This window comes from Alosa sapidissima, chromosome 6 (genome assembly GCF_018492685.1).
Source record: "Alosa sapidissima isolate fAloSap1 chromosome 6, fAloSap1.pri, whole genome shotgun sequence".
Taxonomy (NCBI): domain Eukaryota; kingdom Metazoa; phylum Chordata; class Actinopteri; order Clupeiformes; family Clupeidae; genus Alosa; species Alosa sapidissima.
In genome coordinates, this window is record NC_055962.1 from 12735624 (window position 1) to 12755085 (window position 19462).

Below are 19462 nucleotides of genomic sequence, written 5' to 3' on the forward strand. Positions count from 1 at the left end.
AATTTTGATCTCTGTGATTTAAAACCCATATGGTGGAACACCATGTGTTCAATCAGACACATTTGGAGACAAGGAATCTGGTGACACCATCCCACCCTTGAGACCTGCACCTTAAAAGCACCAATTCAAAACAATCCAGCTACGAATTCCACACATCCCTCAGGTTGCTCAGCCTTCTAAACTTAGCGGTAAAATACATGTGCCGTATTATTCAAGACATCCACCTGACAAGTATTAGCATCACCGGAACACTCACATGAGCGCATAATTATAGCCCTTCCAAAGCACGTACTAAAGGAGACATATAATTCACAAATTAGCTGTTGAGATTCCATATAATCCTCATCTGATGCATGTGCTGATTAGACTCCAGTTTCTGCCTATCCAGAGACTAGGTTATAATTTGCATAAAATATATCCATTGCACTTGTGCAATAATGTTCTTTGCAATCCCCCTTTCCCCATTTCAAAGACACCAACAAATTAAGTTGCATTGGATGCAAAAGAAACCAACAAATTAATAAATTACTTTTAAAAAAACAGTTTATCTCATTTCCTCTCTTCATCTGAACTGTGGGTAACCACAAATTCATAGAGAGTTCAGAGACGATGGAAAGTAACACAAGTTTAAACATACTGAAGGCCATCTGCCTAAATGCAATCTCATTTAAGTTAAAGCCTTACGTTTGCCCTGGTTTTTGATCTCACACGCATACCTGGGGCATGCCCTTAGTCTCTCTCTCTGTCTCTCTCTCTCTCTCTCTCTCTCTCTCATTCACACACACGCACACGCACACAAACACACACAAACACACACACACAAACACACGCACACACAAACACGCGCACACACACACACACACACACACACACACACACACACACACACACACACACACACAGAATTCCACACACATATTTTCTTCCACACAAAAGGCAGTCTGCCGATCTGCAGTGACACTCTGATATCAAGCGATTTTGGAAAGGCTCTGTTCATCTGGCCATGGTCCAGCTGAGGAACACATCTACTCCAGATCCAGTGAAGCCAATTCTGAGACCACTACCATTACACTGCAATTCACTTTCACAAACAGTTGTTGATATTTCAGATAACCAGCCAGTAAAAAGTAAAGAAAAATCCGCACACTCAAGTCTTTGCAAACAAGTTTTTTACTCTATGTGCAAGCTTTCGGTCAGATGACCTTCTTCAGGCAGAGTAAAAACACATCATGAAAACATCATGCACCTCAACAGATGAGCGGTGATTTTTTTGACCTGATAACCAGCCAGTCAAATGACATCAATTACTCTGTTAAGTGCTCCTGGTGTGCTGTGTTGATTGGCTGGGATTGCTTATGATTCTTTTTTTCTTTCCAAATTACATGACTATGTACAAACACAGAACACAAGCCACTTCTTTAACACAAATACCGAACAGACAACTGGATGGCACGTCTGGATGTCATTAGATGGTCAGGAGCAATTTGCTGATTGCCCAATCTTACAGCATCTGACTTCACACACTCATGCATCTCTTCTAAACTAATCTTAAAAAGGTAATAAATGAACATTACTATACTGTATAAACCACCCTGTGGACTCTTTTAGTATATTTCCAGGTGGGATTTGTGGCACTTGAGTGACAGATAAGGTCTGTGTGTAAAGGATATAAACATATATAGAAATAGACTTTGCCCGTCTGTCAATTTAAGGCTAAGTACATTGTGACTGAACACTAGGGGAGAGAGCAGATGAAAGGGTATAGACATGGAGGAAATAGACAGCAGGGTCAGAAACAGTAAGGACCAAGGGTAATCTTCAAGAGACTTAAAAATAGACAGCTTAGCGTCCATTTTGGAGAGAAAGTGGGAGTCAGTAAGCATCCTGAGTTATGGCCTTAAAGTAAAAATAAATGGCTGCTCACAGCGTTTCACAAATACTGATTCATGTTACAATAAACATCAGAGTGTTGCTATTGATTATCACAAAAGCTAAGATTATTAACAGCTAAAAATCACAAAAGCAGAAACATTAAAGAAAATTGAAATCAAAACTCATGAAAAAATAAAGACATGATTTCACACAACCAATGCATTTTTGGCCATGACAGTTTAATGCATAATGCCAGTGACTATGTGGTAGATAGGCAGTCAATAGTCGCACACGCATAGATATGCATGATTCTATCAACATAGAAAGTATAATGCTTGGGTATTACAAATTGCAGTTAAGATGCTTGATTTCATTGCTTAGTTCAGATCACACAGCACGCTGTTGGTGCTGAGAGAATTGCATGGTCTGCAGTGACATCCACACTTTAAAAAAAGGAGATGCACTTAACCTTGACAAAAAGATGGCCAGATTATCTAATTTAGCCTCGAGGTGTCATGGCTGCCACAGGGTGAACTGAGGAAACTCAAAAACCGCATCCTCCTGCCTGGCAAGTCCAAAATGCTGAAATCGTGTCCAAGCAGCCAGCGGCCTCTTCCGACTCTGCTTCACATGAAAGCTTTGCGGAAAAAGAGGTATCAACAAATAAGGCTTGCGCATACGAAATCCATTAACGCTGTCCAAACAAGTCACAGCCACTGATGATACCAGACAGTGAGCTGCAAGCATCAGAACTGAATGATACAAAACATGCAAAGAAATTGGGGCCAAATAGTGCTCTCGATGATAAATAGCTATAGGCTTCATGTTGGGTGGTTCAGCAAGGCCTTTTCCTTGCACAGCATGGTTAGAATAAAAAACATGCCTGTTTCCAACATTTTGCAGATCTACATACACCTATTATGTCACCCCAGCGGAGACATTTCAAATCTTGTTTGAGGTATGACCTTGTAACAGAAAAGTCTCACTAAACTCTGCCTTTACATAGTTTTATAAAGTGTTTCGAGTGATGCTGTTCAGCTTTTACAACAGACCAAGTAATAAAACACAGACCGCGATCTAATTTGATCTATTTTCAAGAAGATGCATGCATGCATCACATGCATGCACTGATACACTGCAGTTAAAGCACTTAAAGCCATACCAAACATGAACCACCCTGCAGTCAGCTTCCGAAGGGAACCTGTCACAAACACAAACACATACACCAACCAAGACACATACACAACAAACACTGACCCAAGCAATAAAAATACTCACCCTTTCAAAAACCTTGATCTACATGATAAGCCAAACGTTTGTTTTCTCAAGGGGGGTTAAACCATCCGCAGACCCGAGGCATACACTCCACAGGGAACAAGTGCAGTGAAGTGAAGGTTCAGGTTCAGAGTTAGAGCTGGCACGAGAGCGAGTGTGAGAGAGCGGCCAGGCCAGTTCAAAAGCCCTCCCTCCCTCTCTGAGCAAGGGCCTACCTGCTAATCAGGTCCCGGGGAGACTAAGGATAGAACGAAAAGCCTCCTTAATCACCCTGAGATCGCATCGAGTCTTGCTGAGGCTTTCAGACACATGACTGGGCCTCCATAGCCACACAGTGGAGGGTTGAGGGAGGTGGTGGTATGGAGGGTGTCAAGGAGCAATCTTCTACAATCTACTAATGACATAGCAGTATTGACAAAGGATGAAATTATGTGTTATGGATGGATGAATGAGCAATTCTCCAAAAACGACATGGGATTTTCATATGCCAATGGCTTTTTAACCTTTAAAGATAATAGGACAGTTTGGGAAAAAGCCAAGTTTAACCATCTTGGGATAAAATCAATGAAAATATCTGTTATGTGTGCTACTTAACACAAAAGAACTTTAAGAATGTGCTGCATCTGTGCACATAGCCGATGACAAGGCCTCCTCTTTAAAACACATGAATTAGGCACAAGCCACCTTTTTTGTGATATGGTCCTTCCTGTCCTCTTTTTCCTTTGGAAAAATTGTCAGTAATGTACCCTGAAATTCCACGACCCGTTCCTTGGAAATTAGCAACCCACTGGCAGTGTAACAGCCTATCACTGACATGTTAGACAGCCCAGAAATGGACACTTCCTGGTTTTGATTAATGGGGATTGATTGTGAGTGACTGGGTCTGTAAATAGAGCTTAGAATCACGACTTACTCTGAGGGGCTAACTTATGAAAGACTGGATGTCAAGGTGCGACACCACTCTGAACTTTGATCTTTGACCCCAGAACAAATACAACTGCTGCAGCAGGAAGTGGCTGCACTGCTTATTTTCCTGCTCTGGTTATGACAGTTCTGTAGATAAATGTGGTGCCTCATCAAAAGGTTTTTATCTAAAAAAAAATCTGACTTTGTGACATTTCTGCAGTAAAAAAATGTAACACCCCAATGGATTCATGTTTTAGCATGTTTTACACAGAACATACAGTATAACACATAACATGTATAACACGTGCAGTACATACTTGCAATCAATGCAAATGGCAAAATAACCTCAGTTGAGAGTCAAATTTATTCAAAATTATTAAATATCATGTTGCCAATAACACATTTTTTGAACCTGTTCTATGATAACAGTGGTCAAACATGAAATAACACTTGATGATTTGTAAATATGGTATTTATGGAGGGATATACCAAACAGAATAGAAAAGCAATTACAAAGGGAAAACTGACAGGTGTGATATCCCAGGTAGAGGTAGTCAGAGGAGGTAGGAGGTATAGCAGAAGAGCTAACTTGGTCTTAAGAGCTTTGACTGGATGGCTCTCATACTTAACGATTAATGGCCATCTTATTTAACAGTAATCCCAATGAATCCAGTATGGCTCTGCTTACCTCTCCAACTGGGTTAAGTAAACCAATGGTGAACCTCAGACAAGATGGTGTTGGCAGCTTGATGAGGTTGAAGAGATTGAAGTTTGTTTCAGTGAGAAAAATTGCTCAAATGATGGGAGAAAACTCTTCCAGGATAATCAAGGCCAAATTTGTAGATACACTTTTATAAAAATAGAATTACCCAATTATTTTCTCTGAAATAATTTGAAACTGACCAAAGTATGTGCCATTATTCATTTCATGTTTAATGTAAACAAGACTTGTGATACTAATTAAGATGAAACTGCGAGCTGGAAACCAGTATAGTCCAATAATTTATCAACAAATTTGCCATGGCCATTTCTATAATGTCTTTGTAAAATAAACAATAATGATCTATTTTCAAACTTCCTTTTCTTTACTCTATTATACCAAAAGGCATGCAGCTATGAGAAAATTGCTTTATTTCTTTTCAGGAAGAAATTAAGCGTTTTTTCAACAAACTGTAAATACACAAGCAAATTTGGCCACGACTGTATATTTCTCAATGTCTGATTACTTCTTTGCTCAAATGCTGGCCTAATGCCCATGAGAATCAGCCAGAGTGACAGAGGCAGTCACACACCGTATTTATTTTTTTCACTGTGGGCACATGAATGCGTCTTGTTTTTGCTGATGTCTGACTAAGACGTAAATGCTCCGCAAGACTTCCTGGTGTCTCCCTTATCTTGGAGCTGCAGCCGGGAGCTCCTTTTTTCCGATCAGGCGGAGTTCTGGTAAATCAGGTATGCTTACTCACTAGGGAACCCCTTCCCTCACAAACACGTAGGCCATTAGGGCACGCACGCACGCACGCACTCTCTCTCTCTCTCTCTCTCAAACACACGCTTAGACACAAGCTACTTTCAGACATGTCCTCCATAGTATATGCATTTTTTTGTCAAACAGAGGTCCAACCCTTTGGGTGATTCAGATATGATACTGCGGACATTATGTGTGAACGACACCGACGCACATGAACAGAATCTCCGCGTGGTTGAACAGTTTGAATGTGGTTGAACACACACATGAATAGAATCTCCACATGTTCTTTGCTTCGTTCAGACTCATTTAATGCCCGTCAGAAATACTAGGAGGGGAGCAGTAGAACTGCCGGCTAAGTTCGGAGTTCCATATGTCCGGTTATGTTGTTCAGATATACGGCCCAACCGCTTGACATCCACAAAACATGTAGACACTTACACCTATGTCTGAAAGCAGCTACACTTTTATACACTATACACACACAGTCGTATAAGGTATATAGAGAGAATGCAAATGGGTAAGATCAAGAGAACGAGAGAGAAAACTCATGTGTCATAAGGATGAGTAAGCCAACTGGGCTGACTAGTTTTTTCTCCATGAGTCATAAGACCCCCCCCCCCCCCCCCCCCCCCCCCCATACACACACACACACACACACATACATACTTAACCCGCTGCCCTGTCCCGTCTGCCTGAGTCAGACAAACTACAGATGACGTCACCTAACCCTCCCACTCCTCCGCCTCTCCCCCCCTGAGGGGGAATACTGGGGGAGGAGAAGGGAGTGGAGCCCCCCTCCCCTTGAGATAGTTGCGTATACTCACAGAGCACCATCCCCGCTGGGGCAAAGAGGAAACCGAGAGAAAGAACACAGTAGGGTGCCGCCTGGTGCACAGTAGACGACCCGAACACACCCGAGGGGCACTACGGTCTTCACTAAGCAGAGTGGAAAAAGTGAAACTTGGTTATGAAGAGAATGTTAGTTATTGCCAATTTTATGTCATTTAATATCATAGTGTCTTGCATCATACGTCAGACTTTCGGCTTTCAGCTCTGTATCATGCATTCTGTAATACAATATCGCAAATACAAGTTGTGCCATCCTTTAAATTCATTGACTATGTATTATGGGATGGTAACATAACAGGTGCCTGGCAGACAGTGTGTGTGTGTGTGTGTGTGTGTGTGTGTGTGTGTGTGTGTGTGTGTGTGTGTGTGTGTGGACAGGCCTTCCTGCTGAGGAACGCCTTCACAATGACTAATGATCTACTGAGCAAAGCAGCAAGAACTCAAAAGCCAGCATGCAACCAAAACAGAACACAGCAGCACAGCACAGCAGAGCCGTGCAGTGACCAAGCCCAGCCAGAGCAAGTGACCGTTGGCTGCATGAGGCCACCCTCCCAGCAGGAGCCCGAATGCCTGCTGCCCACATGTGAGCAACTGTGTTGCTGAAGCTCCAGCTTAACTGCTCCCTCCCCCACTGCCATGTCAGAGCTGATTACAGTAGAACCCTCTCCGCCACAAGCGGTCGCCTTCCTTGCCAGAACTGTACAGCTCCACTTGAAGGTTGAGTATGTTTAAGGTGTTTAGCGATGACTTATACAATATCATAGAGCAATAATATCAGGGTGCTTGGACTGCTGATGGGATGATGTATGGAGGAGGTTGTGGTTATGTATGTGTTCTTAAGGTCCAAATATCCTTTTTTTACAGGAGGATATTTTAGACACTCACAAAAACTTTGCACTTAAGTCCAACAAACAGATGTTGACATGTTTTTTTTTTGACATGTTTGAAAAGTTTGAAAAGATTGTTTTTGCCATAAAGATACATAAATACATTGCTATGGATTCCTTTGATTTTATAACATTTCCTCAGCCAGAAAAATACATATTACATATTACATATTACAACTACTCTCAATAAACTAGTATGTCATCTCTCATATCAAGTAAGAATGCCATCCCATGCTTTTTATGTCACTGACACAATTTGAACATTTCTGGCATACCATATGATCTTAATTCCTGAGAACTGCAGTTAATTTTTACAGTTAATATGTAAGTTTGTAGCATTTGGCACAACATCCCATCACACATCACTTCAAGTCCTTTGGATATCATGTTAAACAACAATAAGGCCAACCCTTTGCACAACCTACAGTGTTTCCCATACATTTACTTATTTGTGGCGGCCCATCACAATATCAACATTGACCACCACATAGTGATTTTCTAGGTTGTACTAAATTGTGCTTAAATCTGGTTAGCATCATAACCACACTGTGCTAATTGTTAAAAACTGTTGCATTCAAGTTAATTTCTGCAAACCAACCACCACAAATGGAATTCAATTCTCTGGGAAACACTGACCTAACTCATAAGGCGAACAACAATATTGTGTTCCTGGAACAAATCTGCTTTATGGTGATGTACAATGCATGTTGGCCTGCACAAGATAAGGCTCCGCTGTTGTAAGAACTTAAAGCTGGCATAGGTGTGCTATTTTTACATTCTGATCCAAATCCATGCAGCTCTATCACATCCATGGAATTTATAATTTTCCTATTGTGCGCAAAAGCTGTGCCTTCAACAACAAACAGAACCAATACAAGCACATCTGCATGTTTGACAAGATTTGCTTTATACTGCAGATGAGCGTGTAAGAGAAGCACCATAACAAAAGGGGGGCAAGAATAGGCAGAAAAGGAATTTAAATTTGCAAGTCAGGATCTTCTTGGTGTGATTGTCCCTGTAAACCAGACGGGTAATGCAAGAACCGTCTTTGCAGACTCACAAATCCTATTACCAGTAGTCTTTAATTGCCTCTACCAAGTTTATGGGGTGCCCTGGATTAGCTATGAGATGTGACATCCAGATCCCTGCATGCCCTGGATCTGTCAGTTTTTAACATGTCTCAGCAAAAAAAAATTCTAGATCAGAGAAGGCATTGTAACAAACCCATTCAGTACAATAACCAATCCATGCATTGAGTGTATAACTGTTTTTTTTAAAGTAGCTTGAAACAAAAGTTATTTGAGAAAATTATAATAATGGAGTTATCAGTAAACAAGGTGTGTAGCCCAGGGATGTGCTAAGAAACATCAACATTTATTTTAATATAAACTAAATACAGTAACCACGCAATATCAAAATAAAATACTGTATTTTTGTTTTTTCAAAATACTAAAAATAATCTTTAAAGGGAGCGTGAAATCACTTTGCAAACCTTCTATATCTGTCTGTTTAATCTATTCCTTCTTCAGTAAGTGCACAGTGTTTGAGAGCAACAGCTTTTCTCTGCCTATAAGACATGCCATAAATCTGCAAACAGTCAACAGATCAATTCTGCTGACCTGCCTGTTACATCTCAGCCAACTGAACTTTTCAAGCGATAGGCCTACAAACTAAACACTGAACCTATTTGAAAGCCACAGAATGTGGGCTTAAAGCAACCCAGTTCTATCCAGGGATCGCCACTCGTGATGAGTCATGGAATGCCTCTTGCCCAATCAGAAATGTATAAATAGTTTAAATGGATCTGTATAATGTTGTATAATGATTGATATTGATTTAGGTGACACATGCAACTTTTTGAGCTAAGGGCAAGAACGATAAAAAACGATTTCAGAACGATAAAAAGCTAATAGCCAATCAGAACCCATTGAATTTTAACCGTCACATTCATTAACACAAGGAGAGACTTTGTTTATCGTTGTTCAGTGTGAACGCTTTTATCGTTATGGTTATAGTTATCGTTATCATTATCGTTCTTGGTGTGAATAGGCCTGGGCCCACTTCCCCGATAACGACGGAGACACGCTCTTAAGAGGGTTTTCTACAATTCATCTTACGATCGTTCGTTTGGTTTTTCCGACTGTTTCCCGAACATGCTCGTATCGTGAACGCGCATGCACTGCTCTTAAGATGCTCTTATTAGGGGAGCTGTCCACGTTAATAGTTCTGAAATATCCTCTGATTTGACGGTGACGTCAGGTGACTGCACGTCACAGCTATGCTATTTATAAAGTGGGTATTATGATAAATATAGGCCTAGGCTAGAATAATGTAGCCTAGCGATGCCCTAAATAGGCTATACGGGCTGGCACACAGCTGTTTTTGCATCAAACCGTAGATTATCCCAAACTCATCAATGCACAAGTAGTGTCTGTAATAAGCTATGTTTTACATGATTCTGTGGTGTATGCCCGTTCGTGTAGGGCCACATATGTCGGACATTGTACTATAGCCTGAACCATATCGGCCCGAGCGAGAAACAAAGTAATCAGCCCAACTGCTAGTGTGTCAGTCTTGGCCCATTCAAGAGAAAAGTGCTTCAGCCGTCCCGGATCAGCTGACAGTGCCATCATTCAGCCAGAATCGGGCCGACAGGCACTTTACAGAATTGGGCCATGTACGTTTAGTGTCCGTCTGCTGCTTAATGTTTCATTTTTTGCCGCCAACAGTCACGATATTGATCAATGTCCGTTCTTAAGGTATCGGGCCACACCCGTCTGTCGAACTTGCTTCGAACACTGGCAATAGCCCGTCAAACCACAAACGGGCCAAGTAAGAAACAAAGTAATCAGCCCAACTACTGCGTGTCAGTGTCGGCCCATTCAATGGGTAACAGTGCCTCAGCCGACCTGAAACTCCGCCGACAGTGGCAGCACTCAGCCAGGATCGGGCCGACTGTGTTTACTGTGCTTCAGCCGACTCGGACCTCAGCCGACACTGCCAGCACTCAGCCAGAATCGGGCCGACTATGCTTGCTATCTGGGCTACCATTTAAACTTCGGATCTACACATTAATTCACATCAATACGAAAATAGAAACACTTTGACATCTGCATGTAAGCATCCCAAGTAGGTTATATACCACACAGAGACATAAATAATTGTAATTATTTTAAGATTAGATTGTTGCACCATGAAATAATTTTTCGCGGTGCCACTTAAGAACACGTTTGACGATAAGAAAGAAGTCGAGTAAGAAAGAGAGGAAATGTGTACGCTTAGATTTTGATGCAGTAGGCTACAGACTAAACCACATTTTGCTTTCTCTGCTTTTTACCTCATAGGCCTAATAAAATATTCACGTAGCAAAGATAATGTCAAACTATTCTGGCAACGTCTCGTTTCATAACTTGATTGCATTTTTGTCCGCTTTTCATCACATTATTATGCCCATTAAATGTAGGCTATTTTGCACGCTAAAATCTGATTCATCACAGGTAAACACAATAAAGAATGGGAACGTAAAATGGATTAGGTATTCTAAATTGTAATTCCTCTGTATGTCCTGTTGGTGACCTCAGTGAGAAGTAGGCCTACTGTTAAAGACGCTCTTAGCCGGTAACGAGTACTCTGGAGCACTCGTAGATCTACGAGTGTTTTCACGACGCTCTTAAGATACGATGGTTTCGGGAAACAGTCGGCAAATCTTAAGACGTTCCTAAGAGGGACTTTACGACGCTCTTAGGCTTAAGATGCTTTCGGGGAAGTGGGCCCTGGGCAAATTACTCAGCACTAATAAGAGGCTACATTCATTGTTTTGCACTTTCATGATGTCATCACATCACCAAAGGATTGTTTTAGGCCTCGGTGCCACCATTTCTTTTTACCAAAAATATTTGCCACTATTTTTAAACTACAAAAATACACACCTATAAAGTAGTTGACACAAAATGTGCAGCCATTTTCTTCAACCCGATAAAATGCAAATATGTATTTTAAATACATTATCATAAATACTGCCCATCCCTAGTGTAGCCCAATTCAAGCAATCCTGCAAAAACAAACTCAGTTCCAAAGTATAAAGAACTTCAATACATTTCCTTATTAATTTACTTAGGGCCTACAATGATGGCTAGAACTTGTGAACTGCGGAGCTTTACCATCCTTCATGCAGAGCATCAGTGGGGAGGACACAGGCCTCACAGGCCTGCCTTACAGTAGGTTCTGTTGCTCACCTTCCTCATGCTTTTACTGTTCGCTTCACAATCAGTAGGCTATGTTACTAGTGTGCTCTCTGTGAGAAAACATGACATGTTTTACAGCCTATTCAACAGTAGGCTAGATCCACATGTGGCGTTGCAAAGTTTTGGAAGCACTATACTGAAAACACACCACTGTTCACGTGTGATCTTTATTACAGGCATTGCTATACCATTTTTCATTCATGTCTGCATTATTTCAGATCGTAAGCTTCGACAGCTGAAGAAAAATGTGGGATACACCCCTATACACCATGACTTCCAAGTGACTCTTACCAGTGACTCTTACCAGCACATTGACACACACTTTTGAAATGTCAAACTTCATCAACTGCTGCCTTGAAGAAATGGAGATGGCACTACTGCGTAATGGAATGAACTGTAAGACACTTTTGTTTCCCTCTGTTTTAACTTTGCTCTGTAATTTTGGATATTTGTTTTGATTGTCCAGGCAGTGTCAAAGTTAGCTACATGTAGGCCTATGTTTGCTAGCTAACGTTATATGACTGCCAAATGCTAGTCGTTTCCTTGGGGTGTTAAATGATTTCAATACGAAGTAGGCTATCCGCATCGGCTGTAGGCTAGGCTATCACATAACCGTATGATTTTTAAACAGTGAATATTGTGTGAATACTTTATCTGTGCTTGATAGTGTTTATCATAAAGCATGGTTCCTATGGCACGGTCTCTAACTATGCATATGCGTGTGAATAATGGGCTAATTTGGAGGAGGCGGGTGACTATGTCCTCATATTTAAAAAAAAATGTAGCCTATCCTCTTAATTAGCCACAAAGACAAAAATTGTAGCTATCTATGATAACTAAGACAACATCCTAGATATAGGGAGAACGTAGCACGACATTCAGTAGAGACTGTATTTTGCTTGCTAAAGGTAGATTGCATGCTTGAAAGAGTTTGATTAGGCCTACTTTATTGTTGACCGTCCTATGTTATAGCCTACCATGTGTGCACCAGTAGGCCTACCCCTTTTATTTATTAGCTTTTAGCCAGGCAAATATATAAGACAATAATCGGGGTAGGAGCTAAGGCAATATGCGCACACAGTTGTAGACCTAAGATTCCTCAAAATAACGGATGTGAAAAGTTATTGTCAGAAGTGGGATTCGAACCCACGCCTCCAGGGGAGACTGCGACCTGAACGCAGCGCCTTAGACCGCTCGGCCATCCTGACATAAGGAACTGAAATGCATGACGTAATTTAAAACGGAAATGGTAAAGTGTTGTTTCCGTTCTGATTCCGTGTGAAAATACGATTTTACATATTATTTAATGTACATAGTAATAGTAAACTACGTTCGAATCATAGTACGAACGAGTCGCTGTTTGCGATGTCTTTATTTTCCGTTTTTGATGCTTGAATGCAGCGTAGTTGTAGGCTAATGCTTACTATCACTATGGGACATCTGCCAGCCAGCCTAGACTCCGTCAAAGAGTGTAGAAGTAAGTTAGCCTACTTCTGTTATTTTGACAGACTTGTCTGTATGCTATAGGTGCTTTGAAGCGCATGCAAGTTCTAGGTTCGAGCCTGCCCTTTCTGAAACGCATCACGTGCATCAATGACACATTACGGCAAGTTCTAGGTTCGAGCCTGCCTTTTCACTGGACGGAAAAAATAGTAGCCTACACATTTCAAGGGACAATACACATATAGGTTTTAAAACGTTAAATAATATAGGCATATAACATAGATGATAAACAACCATTTGGTATCCCAGGGTCCAAATGTTATATATTTTTTCATTTTTATTATTTTGAATATTTTAGGGCCTTGTTTATGAGTATGTGTGAAATCCGAGGCACCATAGATTCTAAAACTGATCAGACCCCAGTCCTGGCCCTACTGGCTGTGGAGAAACGTCCACAAGGTAGCTCAGCTGAAAACAGTGAGCTAGCGAGTCTGTCAGACACAGACGTGAAAGTGAATGGTTGATGCATGTGCAATGTATGCAGCATGTCATTTTCCCCACTGTCAACCTGTTCCATAGATCCACAGAAATAGTTAATGTGCTAACACTGACTTCAAAAAGTTTGAATGAAAATTGTGGACTGCTCCTCTTTGTCCTCCCCATTGACAGTATAGTGTAGGCTATGCACCACAGTAGAACATAACTTTTTTCTCAGTCGTTTTGGTACGCAGATCAGAATTGTAATTCTTAAAACTGCTTGTTCAAACTCTAAAACATCTTCTCACTTGTGCATATCATAAAAGCAGTTGTCATTGCTTCGAGCAAACAGCAAATGTTTCAGTACATTCATGCACTTGAGTGTGTGCAATAATGATTCATCAACATGATTCATCATTCTATGTTTTTTTAATAGTAATAGTGTTCCATAGCCCTGCTCTTCCCCTCTTTGTGTTATTCTATGTGTCTTATTGTATGTGTGTTATTTCTTGTGCTATCTAATGCCATTGATTAGGGATGAATACATTACAACCATAATAATGATATGAACAAAAATATATGCATTGCTTTAGAAAAATAAGTCCAGAAATTGGGGCAAAGTTTGGCAAGTTGTATTTTTATGGCCCTTTTGGTAGGCCTACTTGTAGTCAGATTACCATGGCTCAGTGTGATTGTGTAAATAGTATTAAAGCCAAAACAACTGCATCCTACTAAGCTATGACACTTTTAACTGGATAAGTCCTTATTTCCTCCTTTCCTCACTCAACTATGCCACCTTCTACACTACCCAATTGGCATCATGTGTGCTCTCTCTCTCTCTTTCTTCCTGCTCTGAATGCACCAAAGTGAAACATTAGAAATATTATCAATAAAAAAGTTTCTTGCGTGATGTTCAGGAATGGACAACTAGTCATTTCTGATCTGATAGCAAATCAAGAAACTATTGACTAATCTTTTGTAGGCCCTCTACTTTGCAGATACTTTGCAATCTGCAGTATTTTGCAGATTGACTTGCTTTCACTAAAAGTGTTGTTCCGTCTTCATGCAAATAAGGCCTTGTTTGGTAAATTTAGCTATATATTATTTGTCTCTACAGATACGGTGCCGGTTGTCAGCCTGCCTGCATGAGAACAGTTACTGACATGGGATCTGGACATCACCATGAATAAACCTACCTATCAGATTTTGTGTTGGTTTTTCTCAGAAAGGCTACAAACAGATGCCTTAAAAAGTATATATATATCTATTGACAGAGTATTTTCATATTGGGCATCTTTGACAACATGACACAGTTTGACTATATTGTTGATAAACAATGGTGTAAGGACATGTCATTTTGATTGCACTGACAGATTAAATTCCATTCATATAAATACTTGCTTTTGAGGCATAGTGTTTTGAGCAAGATGCACTTTTGCTACTAGTGCTGTCACAGCTTTGCCAGGTTCTTCAGCAGCACCTCACTCTGCACCAGCCACGCCCGCTCATCAGACTCACACTCCTGTCAGTCATTCTCTCTCCCCTGCCCACTGAAGCCTTACACCTGCATCTGATCAATCAGCTGATCAGCTGCACTATATCAGGCCTACCTCCACACACACACTTTGTCTGGCCTCGTCAATGCAGCATCAAGGACCCAGCCAAAGACTGTATCTCCTAGTCCTCCTTCTGTGTACCGTGACAAGTGCAGTTTGTTATTGTGAGAAATGCACTAACTGTTGATTGTGCAAACATTATTGATTTGTGAAAAGCACCAAATTTTTATACAAAACTGTAAATCTTTTCAAAACATATTTCAAAACAACAGTCTTTTAGGGGTTTATGGTTTTATTTGTCATATGTAGGCTGATAAGTAGATCAATAAAACTAATCCTAAAGATTAAGGGAAAACAGTTATGTTATTTTACCATGATGGGAAACACGAATAATCCTTTCTAATATAATACTAAGGTTTTATGTGACCTGTTCAAGGTATGTGCTGCAATAATCATACTTTGTAATTGGTATGTTTTTTTCACAGCAGGTGCCCTGAATCTGTTGATGGTTAGGTCATATTTGTAAGTCTCAATTTGTCCATTTCCACAAAATCGGCCAGAAGTCATAACTTAAGGGGTTATAAATGTTCTAACAGGGGAACATGCCCCTGAACCCCCTATCTAGCTGGGTTACGAACTGTCTGCAGCTAACAGTACCGCTGCTGGAAAAGTTTATAGGGGAAACACTAAAAGTACCAGATTAGTTCCAAACCTTCATTTAACTCAAAATCAGCCAAGCCATTCATTCAACTCTTCAGCCAAGAACACCTTACAGTAATTACCTGTGTTAAGTGATTTTCTAAAGATTCTCTTTAGTATACTTTTCTAAAATAGAGTTTTCTACCTCTGATAGCAGCCTCCCAAAAAATCTCTGTGGCCCTCCTGTTACTATGAACTGGATCCGGGCCTGCCAGAGCCTCTTTGTATGTTTTTCTACCAAATTTGATGCTTTTAACACAAAGTGATGAATTTTTGTGCTTAACGGCCCCACTAGTCGCCTCGGATTTGGTCCCTGGGCTGACAAATATGGATTTTATTAGAGGAAAAAGATGGAAAACAGAAACTAACAACTATACAGTTACATATTTCATAAATCAATCAAGTTATTTTTTTAAAAAGTCAAAAGTTATTTTTATATTGATGTTGAATTGTATATTTATTGGGTGGGCGTGTGGTGCAGCTGGCTATAGCGCCCATACCACCAGTGTTGGGCAAGTTACTTCAAAATCGTAATGTATTATGTATTACTTATTACTGTCATTTCAAAGTTATTTGTTAGATTATAATATTACTGTCTCTGAATTGTAAGGCATTACACTACTATTGTATTACTTTTAAGTTACTTTTACCAAAATATCTAGAAATATGGATTTGGCATTCTAAATGCAGTTTATTATGCTCAATGCAGCTCACTGCACTTCCAGTGGAGGATGATGTGGTATAGCATAATGACTGAGCTAGGCTTAAACAACCAGACGTGCAAGGCCATTTGGGAAAAATCAAAGTACCGCTCTCGTCTGGATGTTATCAGACATGAGTTGCGTTCTCTCTCGCTACACGTGAATTTGTGCTCTAAAGTCCCAATGGGGAGCAGGCGTACTGGTAGGGAGGCAGGGAGTTTAGGGCCCTGATTGTAAAGCCTTGTGATGCGGGTCCTGATGGTGCAGAACTGCCTGATGGTAAAGGGAAAAACAGGCTGTGTGAGTGGTGGGTGGGGTCCTTCACAATAGCAGAGGCTGTGCGTATGTGTACGGATATGGCTGTGTGTCACTTAAGTTGCTTTATCTTTCTTTAAGATAGCAGCAAATTATGTGTCATGCATTAAACATTATAAGGTATTTTTAAGGAGACAATTTTAAATCAACAATATTGAATTCATTCATCAATATAGATAATATAGATAATACAGGTCAGAATAAACCCTTGCTTCGCATGTTTCTAAAGAATCAGTGATTCATTGAGATTTTCTTGTTTTCCTCCATTGATCTCCATCTATTTGATTATGCTATTGCATTCCCGCACCAAGCACTGTGACATATGTGATGTTCGTCATCTTCCTTGAGCAAGCATCCTGTTTTTGCACCTGTCAAGATGCTCTCGTGTCATCTTCCCGGACTGCGAGGGATACTATGAGTCATTTCCACCTGTCCCCAGTCGATGTGCAGTCTTGAAACAAGGGGGGAAACGAGATCGAGCGCTGAACCAGGAAAGGATTCCTTACAGATGCAGACATCAACAACATCCCTCCAAAATGTCTGCACGTTGGAGGAAGTCATGGCACTTTGTGCAACGGCCAAGGTCAAGGTCAGCCTCGCTACCGTTCCTCCACTTGTTGTCATGCTGTTAAAAAAAGGGGGATCAAGGCTGAGGAAATCCTCTAGGTCTGAGTGACACAGCTCCCAATAAGCTGAGCCCCCCCTCTGTAACAGTTTTTGTTTGTTGTTGTTAAAAGAGCCAAGGTTCTAGTCTGCTTAGCGTTTACATTAAACGTGGAGTCGTGGGGTGCTGCAGAATGGATAACGGAAGTTATGAAATCTGCAGGAGTTCTCAAGAATCTTGTGAAAGGGGGATTTGAACCATCTGTGAAGAGCTGTGTCTTTTTTGTTCTGCACTCTTTGATGACATGAGAAAAGCAAAGACAAATCTGCAAACACACAGTTGCACACACACACATACACACAATAACACGTATGCACATACACACAATAACACGCACAATCACACATACACACAATAACACACACATACAGTACACACAATCACACACACACACAATAACACACGCACACAGTACACACACACTTTGCTTTTAACCGTCCAGACGATCTCCATGTTAGATATGTTTAAACCTGTCATCATGGTTGCAGTATGCTGTGTCTAACTGGTAATGTGTTGTTTGAAGATTACATCCCTGGCTGAACTGTTTGTCACTCAGCATGGTCATTACCAGTAAAGCTATTTGGATGAGACGTTGAGTCAATCACGGTAATTACTGGAACCCTACATTACGATTTAGTATTATTAGATTATTATTACATTATTTTTTTAGTTATAGGCCTATTAGTTTATATATTTGGTGTCATGTCATTGGTGTAATACATTCATAATATATCACAATTTGTGGATTGTTGATTAATTTAGTTCAGTCTGAACAATTTAATTAACTTTCACAGCATTTAAAGATAATTAGTCAACATTAGACATAATTATTTTTGCCCAAGATTCATCTGATCTGACCAATAATTTCAAAGGAGTTTTAAAATCTCTATGTAAAAAAAATGTGGATGGGTTGTCACTGCATGCTTCCCAAGAGACAGCCGCATTAAGAGTTGTGGTCTGCAGTTTTGTTTAGAGTATGTGCCAAAAGTGATTTAACAGCATGTCTAGGTCAAAGATGACTTCATACGTAATGAGTTACTGTGCAGAAGTAGACCCAGCGCAGAGGCAGGAACTGACCAAGCTCTAGCATGGGCTAAATGAAAGAACCACATTGCAATTAGGAAGCACAATAGGAACATCCTCCTCCACATTCGGCCGAGGAGTTATGGGACCCCAGAGAGTTGCTGCTGTGGTCAAAAACAAGCTTGTGCAGTTACTTGCTCAGACAGCATGGTAGATTGGGCACATCAATATTACTTACTTACACCACATTACATGCTAAATCTAAAGTCAAGGCAATTAATTTGCCATGCGTCGTCAAAAAGATTGTATTGTAACATAGCTAAAACCTAAATCGGAATGGAACCTGATTTTATCTAAAACAATGTGATTGTTTACATATCAGATCCAATGCAAGAACATATTTCCTGAGGTGTATGTGTGCGCATGTGTGTGTGTGTGTGTGTGTGTGTGTGTGTGTGTGTGTGTGTGTGTGATGAAGTGGGAACAGAGAGGAGGCATAGGAATAATTTCACAATAGCTGGCCACGGCCATGGCAACGCTGTTTACAAATCATAAAAATGGTGGAAGCCAGCCACACCACTGAGGATGCTGGACCATCTTTCCTCTGAGAGTTAAATGAAGAGCTACACCCTCTCTCATGGTGGCAGGACAAAATTAAAAAAATGAAAAGAATTTACTTTCACACACCATTTCTCTCTCTCTCTGTCTCTCTCAGTTAATGGTGCCTGTCTGTATCTTCTCAAAACAGGTGCCGGACCGGTGTTTCAGATGGCGCGGTAACACACAGGTAGAGATGGGTGGCCATTGGCTGTGTTTTTTTCCCACCCCCCCCCCCCCCCCCCCCCTCCCACACACACACACACACATACATACACCACACCACTACCACCTCCACCACACACACACACACACACACACACACAAAGTTTTCCAGGGGTCCCCATCTGCGTCGGTGAGCTGCCTCTGCCACATGGCACGTTGCCCCCAACCGAGTCTGGTCCATTCTTCGGCCGGCGCAAGGCATTCTCCAGTCACCGCCCTCCCCAGTCACCACCCTGCCCCCAGCACCGCATCCCCCAT

The 19462-nt window shown here is 40.9% G+C and overlaps 1 long non-coding RNA gene and 1 other non-coding gene across 2 annotated transcripts; one reads left to right on the top strand and one right to left on the bottom strand.

Annotated features, from left to right (window-relative positions):
- Positions 1-11377: 11377 nt before the first annotated feature.
- LOC121711836 lies at positions 11378-15215 on the top strand. Its single transcript, XR_006032460.1, has 3 exons — positions 11378-11477; positions 11723-11900; positions 14542-15215. It is a non-coding gene; the product is annotated as an uncharacterized LOC121711836 (long non-coding RNA).
- trnal-cag lies at positions 12630-12712 on the bottom strand. Its single transcript has one exon. It is a non-coding gene; the product is annotated as a tRNA-Leu (tRNA).
- Positions 15216-19462: the final 4247 nt, after the last annotated feature.